This window comes from Sciurus carolinensis, chromosome 10 (genome assembly GCF_902686445.1).
Source record: "Sciurus carolinensis chromosome 10, mSciCar1.2, whole genome shotgun sequence".
NCBI classification, from domain to species: Eukaryota; Metazoa; Chordata; class Mammalia; order Rodentia; family Sciuridae; genus Sciurus; species Sciurus carolinensis.
This window is the reverse complement of record NC_062222.1, coordinates 81813833-81826594: the sequence shown is the minus strand read 5'-3', so window position 1 is coordinate 81826594 and position 12762 is coordinate 81813833. Positions and strand designations below refer to the sequence as shown.

The 12762-nt window shown below is 37.7% G+C and overlaps 1 long non-coding RNA gene across 1 annotated transcript in view; it reads left to right on the top strand.

Moving 5' to 3' along the window:
• The first annotated feature begins 210 nt into the window (after positions 1 to 210).
• LOC124994337 (uncharacterized) overlaps positions 211 to 12762 on the top strand; it is a 28809-nt gene continuing 16257 nt past the window's right edge. The window contains exons 1-2 of the long non-coding RNA XR_007110463.1: positions 211 to 334; positions 1794 to 1822. This is a non-coding gene — a long non-coding RNA (uncharacterized LOC124994337). The remainder of the gene's footprint in view (positions 335 to 1793; positions 1823 to 12762) is intronic.

The window sequence follows — 12762 nt, the reverse complement described above, 5'->3', positions numbered from 1 at the left end:
TGACTGTGAAATTTGCTGTTTCAGGGGTAAATACCCCTTGAACAGCAGGTGTGTATGTCCAAGGGTTTGTTTAACTTAAAGAGATGCAATATCTACCAGTTTCCACACAAAAACGGCCCGTTCAAAGTTCTATGACCAGTGGCGTGTAAGGTAATCCAATCAGGGCAACTCTGTTGATGCTCTGTTTAAAATTTCAAAGGTTACCATGCGTGGGCTTTAGAATTTGTTTAGAGAAGCAGTGAAAACCTTGACTTCCTTTTAGCAGAAGCACAATTTTATTAATCTGAGACCCACCACCCAGGTTTGAATCATTAACATTTACCTTGAGTTTCAGGTAATTACATAATTCTGCTTCAGGTTACTTGGTTCTTGAAGCTGGGTGACTATCTTGTTTGCTTTTCTTCATGCTCCACCACTTTAAATTATCTTTCTACAATTTGAGATTAATTCAGATTATTCAATTTAATGAAAGATGGCCAAATGCAGTTAATAGGGATCCTTGTTGAGCTCCTTGTAAATGATAGGATTGGGCTTGTGACTTGATTACTAGACTCAAGTTTAGGCATTCATGGTTTTGTTGATGAAATGGAAATAGATCTTAAATTTATCTTATAAACTAGATATTCCACTTTTAATTGGAAAGATCTTTTGTACAACAATCAACAAACACTCATCTTTTCAAGAAAATTTTAAAGATAAATTGGTTGAGATTGAACCTCATCAGGCTCATTAAATAGGAGTTTAATGTGCAAGAACATATACTCAATGAGTACTTTCAAGTTTCTCCTTCAGGCTTCCTCCTTCCCATTTTTCATGTGATAAGTTCTCAGTTTCATTTTATGGTTTCTGAAAGACAGATTTGCATTTCACTTTATAATGTGTAACAGAACCACAATTGTTATCTTCTGTTGTGATTTCTTTCCTGGTTTCATTGTTTCACATGCCATAAAAATAAAGCCTTTTTTAAAATTTTATTTTGGCAGATGTTGTTCTGACAACCTTGTATTTGACACTTATATTTAACATACACATTTCTTGAATCTTTGTGCAGTATTAGTAACTCTACTCTTCTATGGGTAACCTATTTTAAATGAATACTAGGATAATGAGAGGATAGCAGACTTCAACTTAGAAGAACCAGATTTTCATCCAGGCTGGATGATTACTAGCATGTTAACTTTGGGCAAGTTTTTTCCTGCTGGGGTTTCCTCATTGCCTTCCAGTGCTGTTGGAAGAATTGTATTCAATGTTATACAAGTAATTTTGTTGCATAGATGGTAGATTTACAGTTCTTGTTAGTCCTGGAATTAAAGACTAATGTCTGTTTAATTAAATTATGAGGGTCATATTTTGAGCAAAAATCTATTATCAAACACAAGATTTCTTTTTTCTCTGTGAATTTAAATGGGAAGACTTAAAATGTAGAACATTAAGTCATACTCTTGTATGCTTTTATCTTTATTTTGGTGAGAGATAATTATACAATTGCCTTTTCCTGAAGATAATAGTGCATAGAATAGAATTACATAAAAAAATCAGTTTGACTGGGGCTGGGGTTTTGGCTCGGTGGTGGAGCACTTGCCTAGCATGTGTGGGGCACTGGGTTTGATTTCAGCAACACATATAAATAAATGAATAAAATAAAGGTCTATCAACATCTAAAAAAATTAGTTTGACTCAGAAGATTTAGATGGGTGTCAACTTGTGCCAGGTACTGTTGCTTATATTGACATGTATTAACTAAGTTAGCCCTTCTAGGCACCCTATTAATTAATAATATCTCTAATTAACAGGAGAGAAGATCAAGATCCACAGTGTTGAAGTAAGTTACCCAATTCCTCACAAATAGTAAGTAGTGAAGTTGGTATTTGAATTTGAGAAGTCTATTTCCACATCTGACCTCAAATGCATGGTAATATCTCATATGGTATCTAGAACAGAGATGTGAAATAGTGGGAAATATAGCACACACTGAACACACATTTGAATGAACTCAGTGAATAAACAGGAAAGGAACTAAAGTGTGCAGGTGTAGCTTCCTGGAGTGTATATATATCATATACATACTTTTTTTCTTAAAATAGCAAATTTGAAATAGTGGATTCCATCTCCAATCTATTGCAAGAATATCTGAAATTTGAAATGGTCATGGATACTTAAAAAATTCAAATTAAATTTATTATTAACTGATTAATGAAAAACATAAAACTATGCTTAATAATGGGATATCATGTAATGTAGTCATACAGATATACATGGTGCAATGTTTAAATCTGGTTAAAAACACACATGCACACACACACACACACACACACACATATCCTCAAATGCTTTTCATTTCTTTGAGGTGAAAACTTTTAAAATTCTTTCTTTTGAGTTTTTAATATGCCCAGTACATTATTATTACCTGAGGTGATCCTTTTATGCAATAGCACACCAGAGCTTCTTGCTCCTATCTAAATGCAACTTAGTACACATCCATCAATCTCTCCCCACCCCTCATTTCCCTCTACGCTCTCCATCCCCTTATGACCACCATTCTACTTTCAACTTCTATGAGATCAATTTTTCAAGATTCCACACACGAATGACATCATGCCTGCTTCTGAAGAGAAGCATATCCCCCTTACCATATTACTTATTGTATTTGTTTTGGTTTAACAAGAAGGGAATCTATGTTAACATCTGACCAGACCAGATTTGTCCTTTACAATAAAAGAACATCACCAGTATCTCTCCCTTTCTCTTCTTGCAAACACATTTCATATTTGATGTTTCCCAGTCATAATGAGAATGAGCCAAAGAATGACCTCTACAAGAACTGAATTTGGTTGTTGTGGCTGCCATTTTTATATGGCTACTCAAGCACCATTAAGAACCATGATGAGTGACTATGAACAAGTTTCTCTACAACAAAGACCCTTGTTTCACAGGGTGGTTGAGTTACTGAAAAGATTTTCATATTTCAATTTCTTCAGCATCCCTTTTGCTTATTAACCTAAACAGAATATAAAGAATGTAAATGGAATTACCATTGGGTTGGGACTTAGATTTGGGTGGGGAGAGCAAAGAAGTGCCAGCCATAAGGCATGTTGTAAGTAAGTATTGACTAATATTCTTTGCAATAAATGTATCTGCTTGGTCAATGGGATCTATCATTAACCTGTTTAAAGAGACCCACTATGCCTAATGCTAGAGTGTTTGGGCCTCTTCAGTTGACCATGGTGAAAATCAGACAGCTTCTGCTAACCTGTTTACCTCCATAGTTTTATCTAACTGTGCTAATACTCATTGCATTCTGATGAGAAAAGAAAAAGTTGCTCAGGGCCACTTGCCACATGGGTGCAATTGTCTCTTTATCAGTCAAATTAAATTGACAATCAATGAAAGTTTTAAATAGTTCTTGATCTAAGGTATGTGCTAGACTGTTAGATATAGTGAGCCTGGGACATGGATTGTGTTTTCAAGGACCTTATATTGAGGATATAGGACACAAATTGTTGCATTTCACTTGTAAAGAAACATTAATCAAAAAACCTCAATGAGAGAGAGAGAGAGAGAGAGAGAGAGAGAGAGAGAGAGAGAGAGAGAGAAAGGGTAGGGAGAGACAGAGAGAGAGAGAGAATTTCTGAACAGGCAAATATGCATCCCAAAGTTTACGCTTCAAAGTTCAGGCTGTAAGGGATATTTACAAGAGTTAGATAACCTCTGTCCAAGTGGGACAGGACCCGTGTGATAAGATCTGAAGCAGCATGGAACTACTACTTTACTTTCCTCTCTCCACTTTGTCACCTCATTGAGATGCCCTCCATTAGGAACTCACAGAGACAGTAGCAGCCCTTTCTAAAGTTCCTTCACCTCAGGAAGGTTAGGGGTACATTGGGAGTGGAAATAGTGTTAAGGAAATTGGGAGTATCGTTTTGAGGTGGGAAGAGACTGTCAGGTTTTGTGAAGTTTAATAAATTAATGCTCCTTAACACCTATCTGATTTTCCCCACAAGTTAAGAAATGGGAATTTCTGGCATGGGGTGTGCATTGAAGAAAAGTCACATGGGAATGACAGGTGGTAATAGTGGAGGACTTGGGGCACTTAAGAGATTAGTCCTGGTGGGGAGACTAAGGCAGGTGTTTGAGGTGTGCAGAGGGTGAAGAAATGGGAGAGAGGGATTATCATGAGGGCCTAGTGGGAGGTAGGAAAGATGAGGGCCACACATAGATTTTTCTTACTTTTCAACATTGCCCAAGGCAATAAATCTCTCCTCTCCCTCACTATGGCTACCTCAAGCTTCTCCATTTCCCCCTAGTGTTCAACTCTAGGCTCTTCCTTCTTGGGCACCCCTACTTTAAAGAGAAAATACTCTAGGAGTTACAAATGGATACTCTCTATCTTCCTGATTCTAAATAAACAAACCTAAATGTATTTGCATTCATTCAATCATCCTCTTCTTCAGTTTTGCTAGGTAAGCTGCTCCTCTGCTCATGTGCATTTGTACTCTTGGTCTTTTCTTTCAAGAATTCATCCACTACCTCTTCTCTTTTGTATGTTTAATACCTGCCTCTCCGTGGAACCCTTCTTACTTACATCTGTATGCTCTCCAACAAAACTTTTCATTTGCCCACAACCCTCTTCAGCAGCGACCCCTTCACATCAAATTTCTTGGGAGAATTATCTATGCTGGTTTCTTATTTTTCACCTCCCAGTCCTTTCTGTGTCCATTCAGTCTGGTTTTTGGTCTCATCGTCCTACCAAAGCAGCTCTATTAGGGATATCAGTCACCTTCATGCAACAGATGGCTTTTCAATTCTCATGTGTAATCCTTGCTGGTAATATTTGTAACTCTTGAACTATTCCTTCAGGAATATTCTCTTCCCTGTGCTCCTTAGTGTAACACTGCCTTGACCCACCACCCTTCCCCACCTTCTGTGGGCTTCCTGTTCTTGACTCTTTTGATCTTTCTCAGGACTCCATTATGGGACTCTCCTCTCTTCCTGGGCTATTTCAATCTTGCTGTTCTTGAAGATTCACATATAGTGCTCCAAGGTAGGCTTACCTCTAGATCCTTATATCTATGATACCTACTTGACATCTCTTCTTAAATAACTCAGAAATGCCTAAACCTCAACATGTCCAAATACTACCAATGATTTTTCTATAGGAAGACTGACACTCTCTAGACCATTGAGTCGTACTAGAACTATTGCATAATACAGGGAAAATGTCTAAATAATCCCACTTGGAGTTTTGTGCTGGGGAGAATCAGGCCCTATCCCTGGACCACATCTCTGCCCATCCTTGGTTCCCGCATGCATTATGTGGAAATCTTGCTTCTCATTTCCCAGTTCCACCCATGCCCCTGTGAACAGCTACCTCCTGGCCTATCCTCAGTCCTAGTGTTAAACACATCATTGACATTGATTTCCCATGGTGGAATGTATGCATGTTAGAACCCTCTTAGATCCTAGAAGGGACTCAAGATCATTTGGATAGGGAATTCCAGAGTCATGATGTGAAATCATGGTCTAGAAGAGGAGTAAGGCAGACTTTGGTGGTCACATACCTTTGGTTTTATAAACTCTTTGCTCCAAGGGGCAGAATACAGTGGAGAAGGGCACAGAAAGTCTTCTAAGCTATAAGTTTTAGAAAAGGGACTCTCTTGCTTTGGTGAAAAACCAGTAGAACTCCTAAATCTCTCTAATATTTTTACTTCTTTCCATTCCTCCACCATTGATGCAATTCAAGATCTCATCCTGTTCCTACATTGTTGCATTAGTTCCCTGTACATACTCTTCCTGTACATACTCTGCCCTCTTCAAGTTGTTACTCACATGGCAACCAGGATAACCTTTCTGAAGCATAAACGAGATTATATCGTTGAGCTAATGAATTCATTCAATGTCTCATCATTGCTTTTGAAGAAAAACCCAAACATTTACTGTAGCTAAGATGACATACAAAGTCATCTGCTACCCCTCTTCCCTTTCTCACACTAGACTTCTCTCAACTCATGTCTAGACTTTCTCAGTTTCTTTCATGCTGTCTGCTTGTTTGTTTGTTTGTTTTCCCCCCTCAAGCATTTGCACATGCTGTCCCTTCTGCCTAGAAGCCTATTTTTTCCTCTTATTTTTTGTGTGCATTTAAAATATTTTCAGCTCAAAATCACATCTCCATGAAGGCCCTTTCAGATTTTCAGGTGCATACTACTGATAAAAGAAACTGCTTGAAACAGGAACACTGTTGCATCCTTAAATATTCAAGTTGTCTACAGCATTTGTCAGTCATCTTAGATAATCTATTTCTCCATGGAACTTTTGTAGTTTTTTATGAGAATATTATCCTGTGGTGGTGGTTGGGTTTATCATATTAAAATGACCATATCTTCATACTTAGCTTTGCCTGGAAACCCAAATAATTGCAAATCCTGCTTTTCTTTTGTTCTTGCCAGACTGCTTTTCTTTCTTTCTTAATATTCCTGCAGGAAGTTCTCTTGCATCATTCTCTAAGTTAGAGACCTTTTCTTTTTTTATTTCTTTGGAGAGGTGGGTGTTTAAACTGCACTTTATTTGTTACTATAACATTCTCTCTTTTTAACTGATCAACCAGAAGCATGAAAAGGCTCTCCTGTGTATGGAACTGTTTCTATGGTCCCTTGTATATAGATAGGTCAATTATAAATTTCATTCCACCTGGAATTCTCTTCTTTTTTTTTTTTTTTTATAGATATACCATTGTTTATTCAATTTGTCCCAAGGGACCAAAACTCATTTTGTTTCAATTTCATTTTGCCACTAAAGATAATACTACAAAGAATCATCTTGTACATGTATTATTTTTATACAAAAGATTCATCTTTAGAATCTCAAAGATGAGATTCCTACATAAAAGGCTATGTGTATTTTTATTATGTAATGATACAGCCAAACCACTAAGTAACCCCAGTATTTCTCTGCATTCTTCCCAGCACTGGATGTTAAATATGAAGTTGTGCCTACATCAGAGGTGAAAAATACTATCTTATTTACTTAGCAATTCTCTTACACTAATTCTTCCTTTTTGCTAGGTATTTGGATTTTCTCTTCTGTAAACAATCCATTCACATTCACTGTTCTCATAAGGTTGATTTTTCAGTTATTTTTTATTTTTTTACTTCTTAGAGAATCTTAGCATTTAAGTGCTTTAAATATTATTAGTCTGTCATACGTACTCTAAATACCTTTTTCTTATCTGGTTTAGTGCTTTCATTTGCATTTGTTTAATGTCAAACACACACACTGAAAAGTTTTAGCACATCTTTATTTCCAACTGGCCTTACCTTGCCGTGCTTTATACCTAAGGGTTAATCTCTCCACCTTTTACTACCATCATTTCTTCTACTTTCATATTTCTTTTGGTTCTCTTCTTTAGCTCCAACCCTCCTGGCATCCCAATTACCTCTATAAAGAACTAAGGTTTCCCTCCCTCCTCAGCATTTTTTTTTTATAAAGAGAGAATAAAGTTTTGACAGAAGACAGTTTTGATGAGATGGTTAGAAAACTGCTTTTCTTCATTGGCATTTTGGAAATATTGCTCAAGTGGATTGGGACCCATTTGTTTCTACTGCCTCCACCTATATTTGCTTTATGGCTTTTGACTTCTGCTGCTTTAGCTTCACATTCTGTTTTGCTCCACTTCAACTGTTTAGCTGCCAGTTTTGTTCTGGTTTCACTGATTTACTGTATCAAACCTCATCCCCTCTCTGGATTCTGAGCCCCATACCAGAAAAGGTTGCATCCAGCTCACAGACTAACTCATTTATTGATTGAACCAAGTTTAGTTCAATAAGCATTTTAACCTAAGTGGCTTCAATTCCAGTAGAACAGGCACTTTCAGATCATTTCCAGATGATAAGATTGAGAATTTTTTTTTTATTGTAAACAAATGGGATACATGTTGTTTCTCCATTTGTACATGGAGTCAAGGCATACCATTTGTGCAATCATAAATTTACATAGGGTAATGTTTGATTCATTCTGTTATATTTTTCCCTTCCCCTCCACCCCTCCCACCCCTCTTTTCCCTCTATACAGTCCTTCCTTCCTCCATTCTTACCACCCTCCTTAACCCTAACCCTAAACCTAACCCTAACCCTAACGATAACCCCTCCCATTATATGTCCTCATCCGCTTATCAGCGAGATCATTCGTCCTTTAGTTTTTTGAGATTGGCTTATCTCACTTAGCATGATATTCTCCAATTTCATCCATTTACCTGCAAATGCCATAATTTTATCATTCTTTATGGCTGAGTAATATTCCATTGTACATATATGCCACAGTTTCTTTATCCATTCATCAAATGAAGGACATCTAGGTTGGTTCCACAATCTGGCTATGGTGAATTGAGCAGCAATGAACATTGATGTGGCTGTATCTCTGTAGTATGCTGATTTTAAGTCCTTTGGGTATAGGCCAAGGAGTGGGATAGCTGGGTCAAATGGTGGTTCCATTCCAAGCTTTCTGAGGAATCTCCATACTGCTTTCCAGAGTGGCTGCACTAATTTGCAACCCCACCAGCAATGTATGAGTGTTCCTTTTTCCCAACATCCTCGCCAACACCTATTGTTGCTTGTGTTCTTGATAATCACCATTCTAATTGGGGTGAGATGGAATCTTAGGGTAGTTTTGATTTGCATTTCTCTTATTTGGAATTTTCTTCCTTTTAGCACTTTTAAGCTGTGGGTGTGACACATACCACAGAGATAGGAAAGACCATCCTTAAGAAATTATCTTCTTAATTGTAGAAAATTTTGAGAAATAAAATTGTCAAAATGCTAAACCTTGCCTTTGATGAGTTCTAAAGAACCACAGATCCTGTGACTCCTATCTGAAAAATTAGTTCCCTGGAGTGTTCTAACCTTTGCTAGGCACTTGACAGCAAGATCTACCAGAGCTGCTAACAACTGCACCAAGAAATCCTTCTACCACTGTCACTTGCCACTTGCCGATTGGACCACCCAGTCCTGCTGGCAGAAAGGGCAGGGATTGTTCTGTTTTGCTCTTTTCTTTTTTATTTGTTCTTTTTTTTGTTTTACATGACAGTTGAATGCATTTTGGCAAATTATATATACATATGATATAACTTATTCTATTTAGGATCCCACTCTTATGGGTTGTACCTGATGCAGATTTACCCCTGTTGTGTATTCAAATGCAAGTCTAGGAATGTTATGACCAATTAATTCTACTGTCTTTCCTCTTCCCCTCCCCCTCCCATTCCCTTTTCCCCCTTTTTCTAATCCAATGGATTTTTATTATTCCCTTCCCCATCTTCCTTGTTTTGTGTTAGTCCACAAATCAGAGAACATTTGAACTTTGGTTTTGTGGGATTAGCTTATTTCGCTTAGCATGATATTCTCCAGTTCTATCCATTTACCAGCAAATGCCATAATTTCATTCTTTATGGCTGAGTAATATTTCATCGTGGGACATCCAAGATGACTGACTAGAGGGAGGCTTCATTCCTTGTCACTGGTAACTCTGGATTCATGATGAAGAAATACTATTTCTCTGCAAGGCAGTCATCACTGCCCACTGATCCCCTGCTGTTTAACCCACTCATCTGCCAGCATATTGCCTGCCTTTCGAATGCAGATCACTCCCTGATCACTGCCTATCATTTGCCATTTGTTTGTTTGCCTGTCTCTTTCCTGCCCATCCCCCACTGCCTGAAGTCCACCCAATGATTATCTGTTGTTAGCCTGTAGACCACCCACAGACCTCCATCAGATCACCTACCTCCTCCTGTTGCCTGGAAGTCCAGTCACAGTGTCTGCAGTTTTGATTACACACAGCTGCCGCCATCTTGAGACAACAGCCAGGGCCTGCAGATTTGATGACTTAATCACTGCCATCTTGGGGTGTGGCCACCTCGGCCTGAGAACTCAGGCCAGGACTTGGAAATATATTGGGGTACCAGTAGGATTGGTGGCACCTGAGGTCTTTCTGTTTGGTGTGGTAGTGGCTGCCATCCAGCTACCTCTTGGTGTGAACACATCTCTGGTGGTCGCTCTGCAAGTTGAAAGGGCACTGAGATCTTGGGACTGCAGCAAGACAGGGCCTGGGGAAGCTGAAGCCCAGGTTCGTCAGATTGCAGCTGGGTTTACATGGGCCAGTCTGGGTCTGGCAAGCTGGGCCAGTCTGGGTCTGGCAAGCCTGTGGAAAGCTAGGGGCAGTTCCCTGGGGGGAGCATAGATTGGAGAAACTGGAGAAAACCTGGCTCTTTCCAGCTCAGTGAGTTCCGAAGTGTTCAGGGACAGAAGGGGCCAGCTATAATGGCAGGGAAGACTGTCAGAGGGTGTGAGGACATTTTATTATTGGGTTACCCACACAACTGGTCAGGCACCCACTGGACTGGAGATAAAATCAAACTTCAGACAACCCACCTATTGGCAGAGAAGGGAAGCTGAGAAAATTTTTGAAATCCACTAGAAGAAATTGTTCAAATTTCCATTGAGGCTTTCCTCCTTTTTTTCTTTTTTTACCCTCTCTCTCACCCCTCTACCATCATTGAATCCAAATACTTTTCATGTATCAATTTATTGAGGAATGAGATGTCTGAATAGCATGAGATATTTTTGTTGTGTATTCTTATATTTTACTATTTAAAAAAACTCTGTGCATATTTTTTTTTCCTCTCACCTAAACTGTCTCCCTGGATTCTCTCTCATTTCTCTCATACTAAGAGTCAACCTCTATTAATTCCTCCCTTGCTCTTACTATAAATTTTTATCTCTATCTTCTCTCCTTTCCCCTCATAAACATCACATCTTACAGTACTTCTCCTCCCTCATTGTCCATCATTTGACATGGTAAACCCTTTTAGCAAACTTACTGTTTATGTTGTAGACAATAATTGAACACTTCATTTCTGTCTATTGTGAAAAAACTGTAAATGCCTTAATAGGAGCTAATTGGTTTAAAGTTGTATATTGTTGGCATTGAGTGCTGTTAATATTGGTCTCTCCCTTAAAGGTGAAGTACTGGAAGCCCTCAGGGACATTATAAGACTACAGGGCAGAATCTGTACTGTCTCAGTTCCATAATGCTAAATGAGACACAAACAACATGGAAAAATAAGGGAACAAAGTACCTCAAACAAACCAAGATGTTCCAACAATAGAATCCATAGACAACATAGTAGAAGAAATGTCAGAGAAGAAGTTTAGAAAATACATAGTTGGATTGATTTTTGAAATAAAGTATGGTATTGGAGAGAAAATATAGGAAGTGAAAGATCACTTCAATGAAGAGGCAGAGATTATAAAAAGGAATCAAGCGGAAGTCCTCAAAATGAAGGAAACAATAAACTAAATTAAAAATTCAACAGGCTAGACCACTTGGAAGACAGAACCTCAGACAATGAAGAAAAATATAAACTCTTGAAAATAAAGTTGACTGCACAGAGAAGATGGTAAGAAACCATGAATAGAACTTCTAAGAAATATGGGATGTCATAAAAAGATCATATTTAAGATTTATTGGAATAGATGAAGGCATGGAGATACAAATCAAAGGAATTCACAATCTTTTCAATAACATAATATCAGAAAACTTCCCAATCTAAAGAATGAAATGGAAAATCAACTACAAGAGGCTTACGGGACCCCAAACATACAAAATTACAGCAGACCCACACCAAGAACATTATAATGAGAATGACTAATGTATAGAATAAGGACAGAATTTTAAAGTCTGTGAGAGAAAAAAATCAAATTACACAGAGCAAGAAACCAATTCAGATCTCAGTTAATTTCTCAACCCAGACCCTCAACACCAGGAGGTCCTGGAATAACATATGAAGAACTGAAAGAAAATGGGTGCCAACTGAGTATTTTGTATCTAGCAAAATTAACCTTCAGATTTGAAGATGAAATGAAAACCTTCCATGATAAACAAAAGTTAAAAGAACTTATAACTAGAAAGCCTGCACTACAGAACATTCTTGGCAAAATATTTCATGAGGAGGAAATGAAAAACAATATTAGAAACTAGCAAAGGGAGGAACTACACTAAAGAAAAATTCAATCAAAGGAGAAGCTAAGTCAAGTTAAAAACCAAAAATAAATCAAAATGACCGGGAATACAAATTATATCTCAATAGTAACCCTGATTGTTAATGACCTAAACTCATCAATCAAAAGACATAGACTGGCAGATTGGATTAAAAACAAAGACTCAACAATATGTTGTCTTCAAGAGACTCACCTCCTAGGAAAGACATTCTCAGACTGAAGGTGAAAAGTTGGGAAATAACATATCACTCACGAGGATCACATAAGCAAAGAAGGAGTTTCCATCCTATTATCAGAAAAAGTGGATTTCAGACCAAAGTTAGTAAGAAGGACATTTCATACTACTTAAGGGAGTCATACACCAACAAGACATAACAATCTTAAATATATATGCTACCCACAATGGAGCATCTACATACATCAAACAAACCCTTCTCAATTTTAAAAATCAAATAGACCACAACACAATAATACTGGATGACTTTAACACACCTCACCATTGGATAGATCTTCCAAGCAAAAACTAAACAAAGAAACTATAGAATTAAATAATACAATCAATGCTTTAGAATTAACATACATATATAGAGTATTTCATTCATCATCAAGTGAAAATACATTTTCTTCTCAGCGGCACCTGGATCCTTCTCTAAAATAGACCATATGTTATCTCACAAAGCAATGCTCAGCAAATACAAACAAACAAACAAACAAA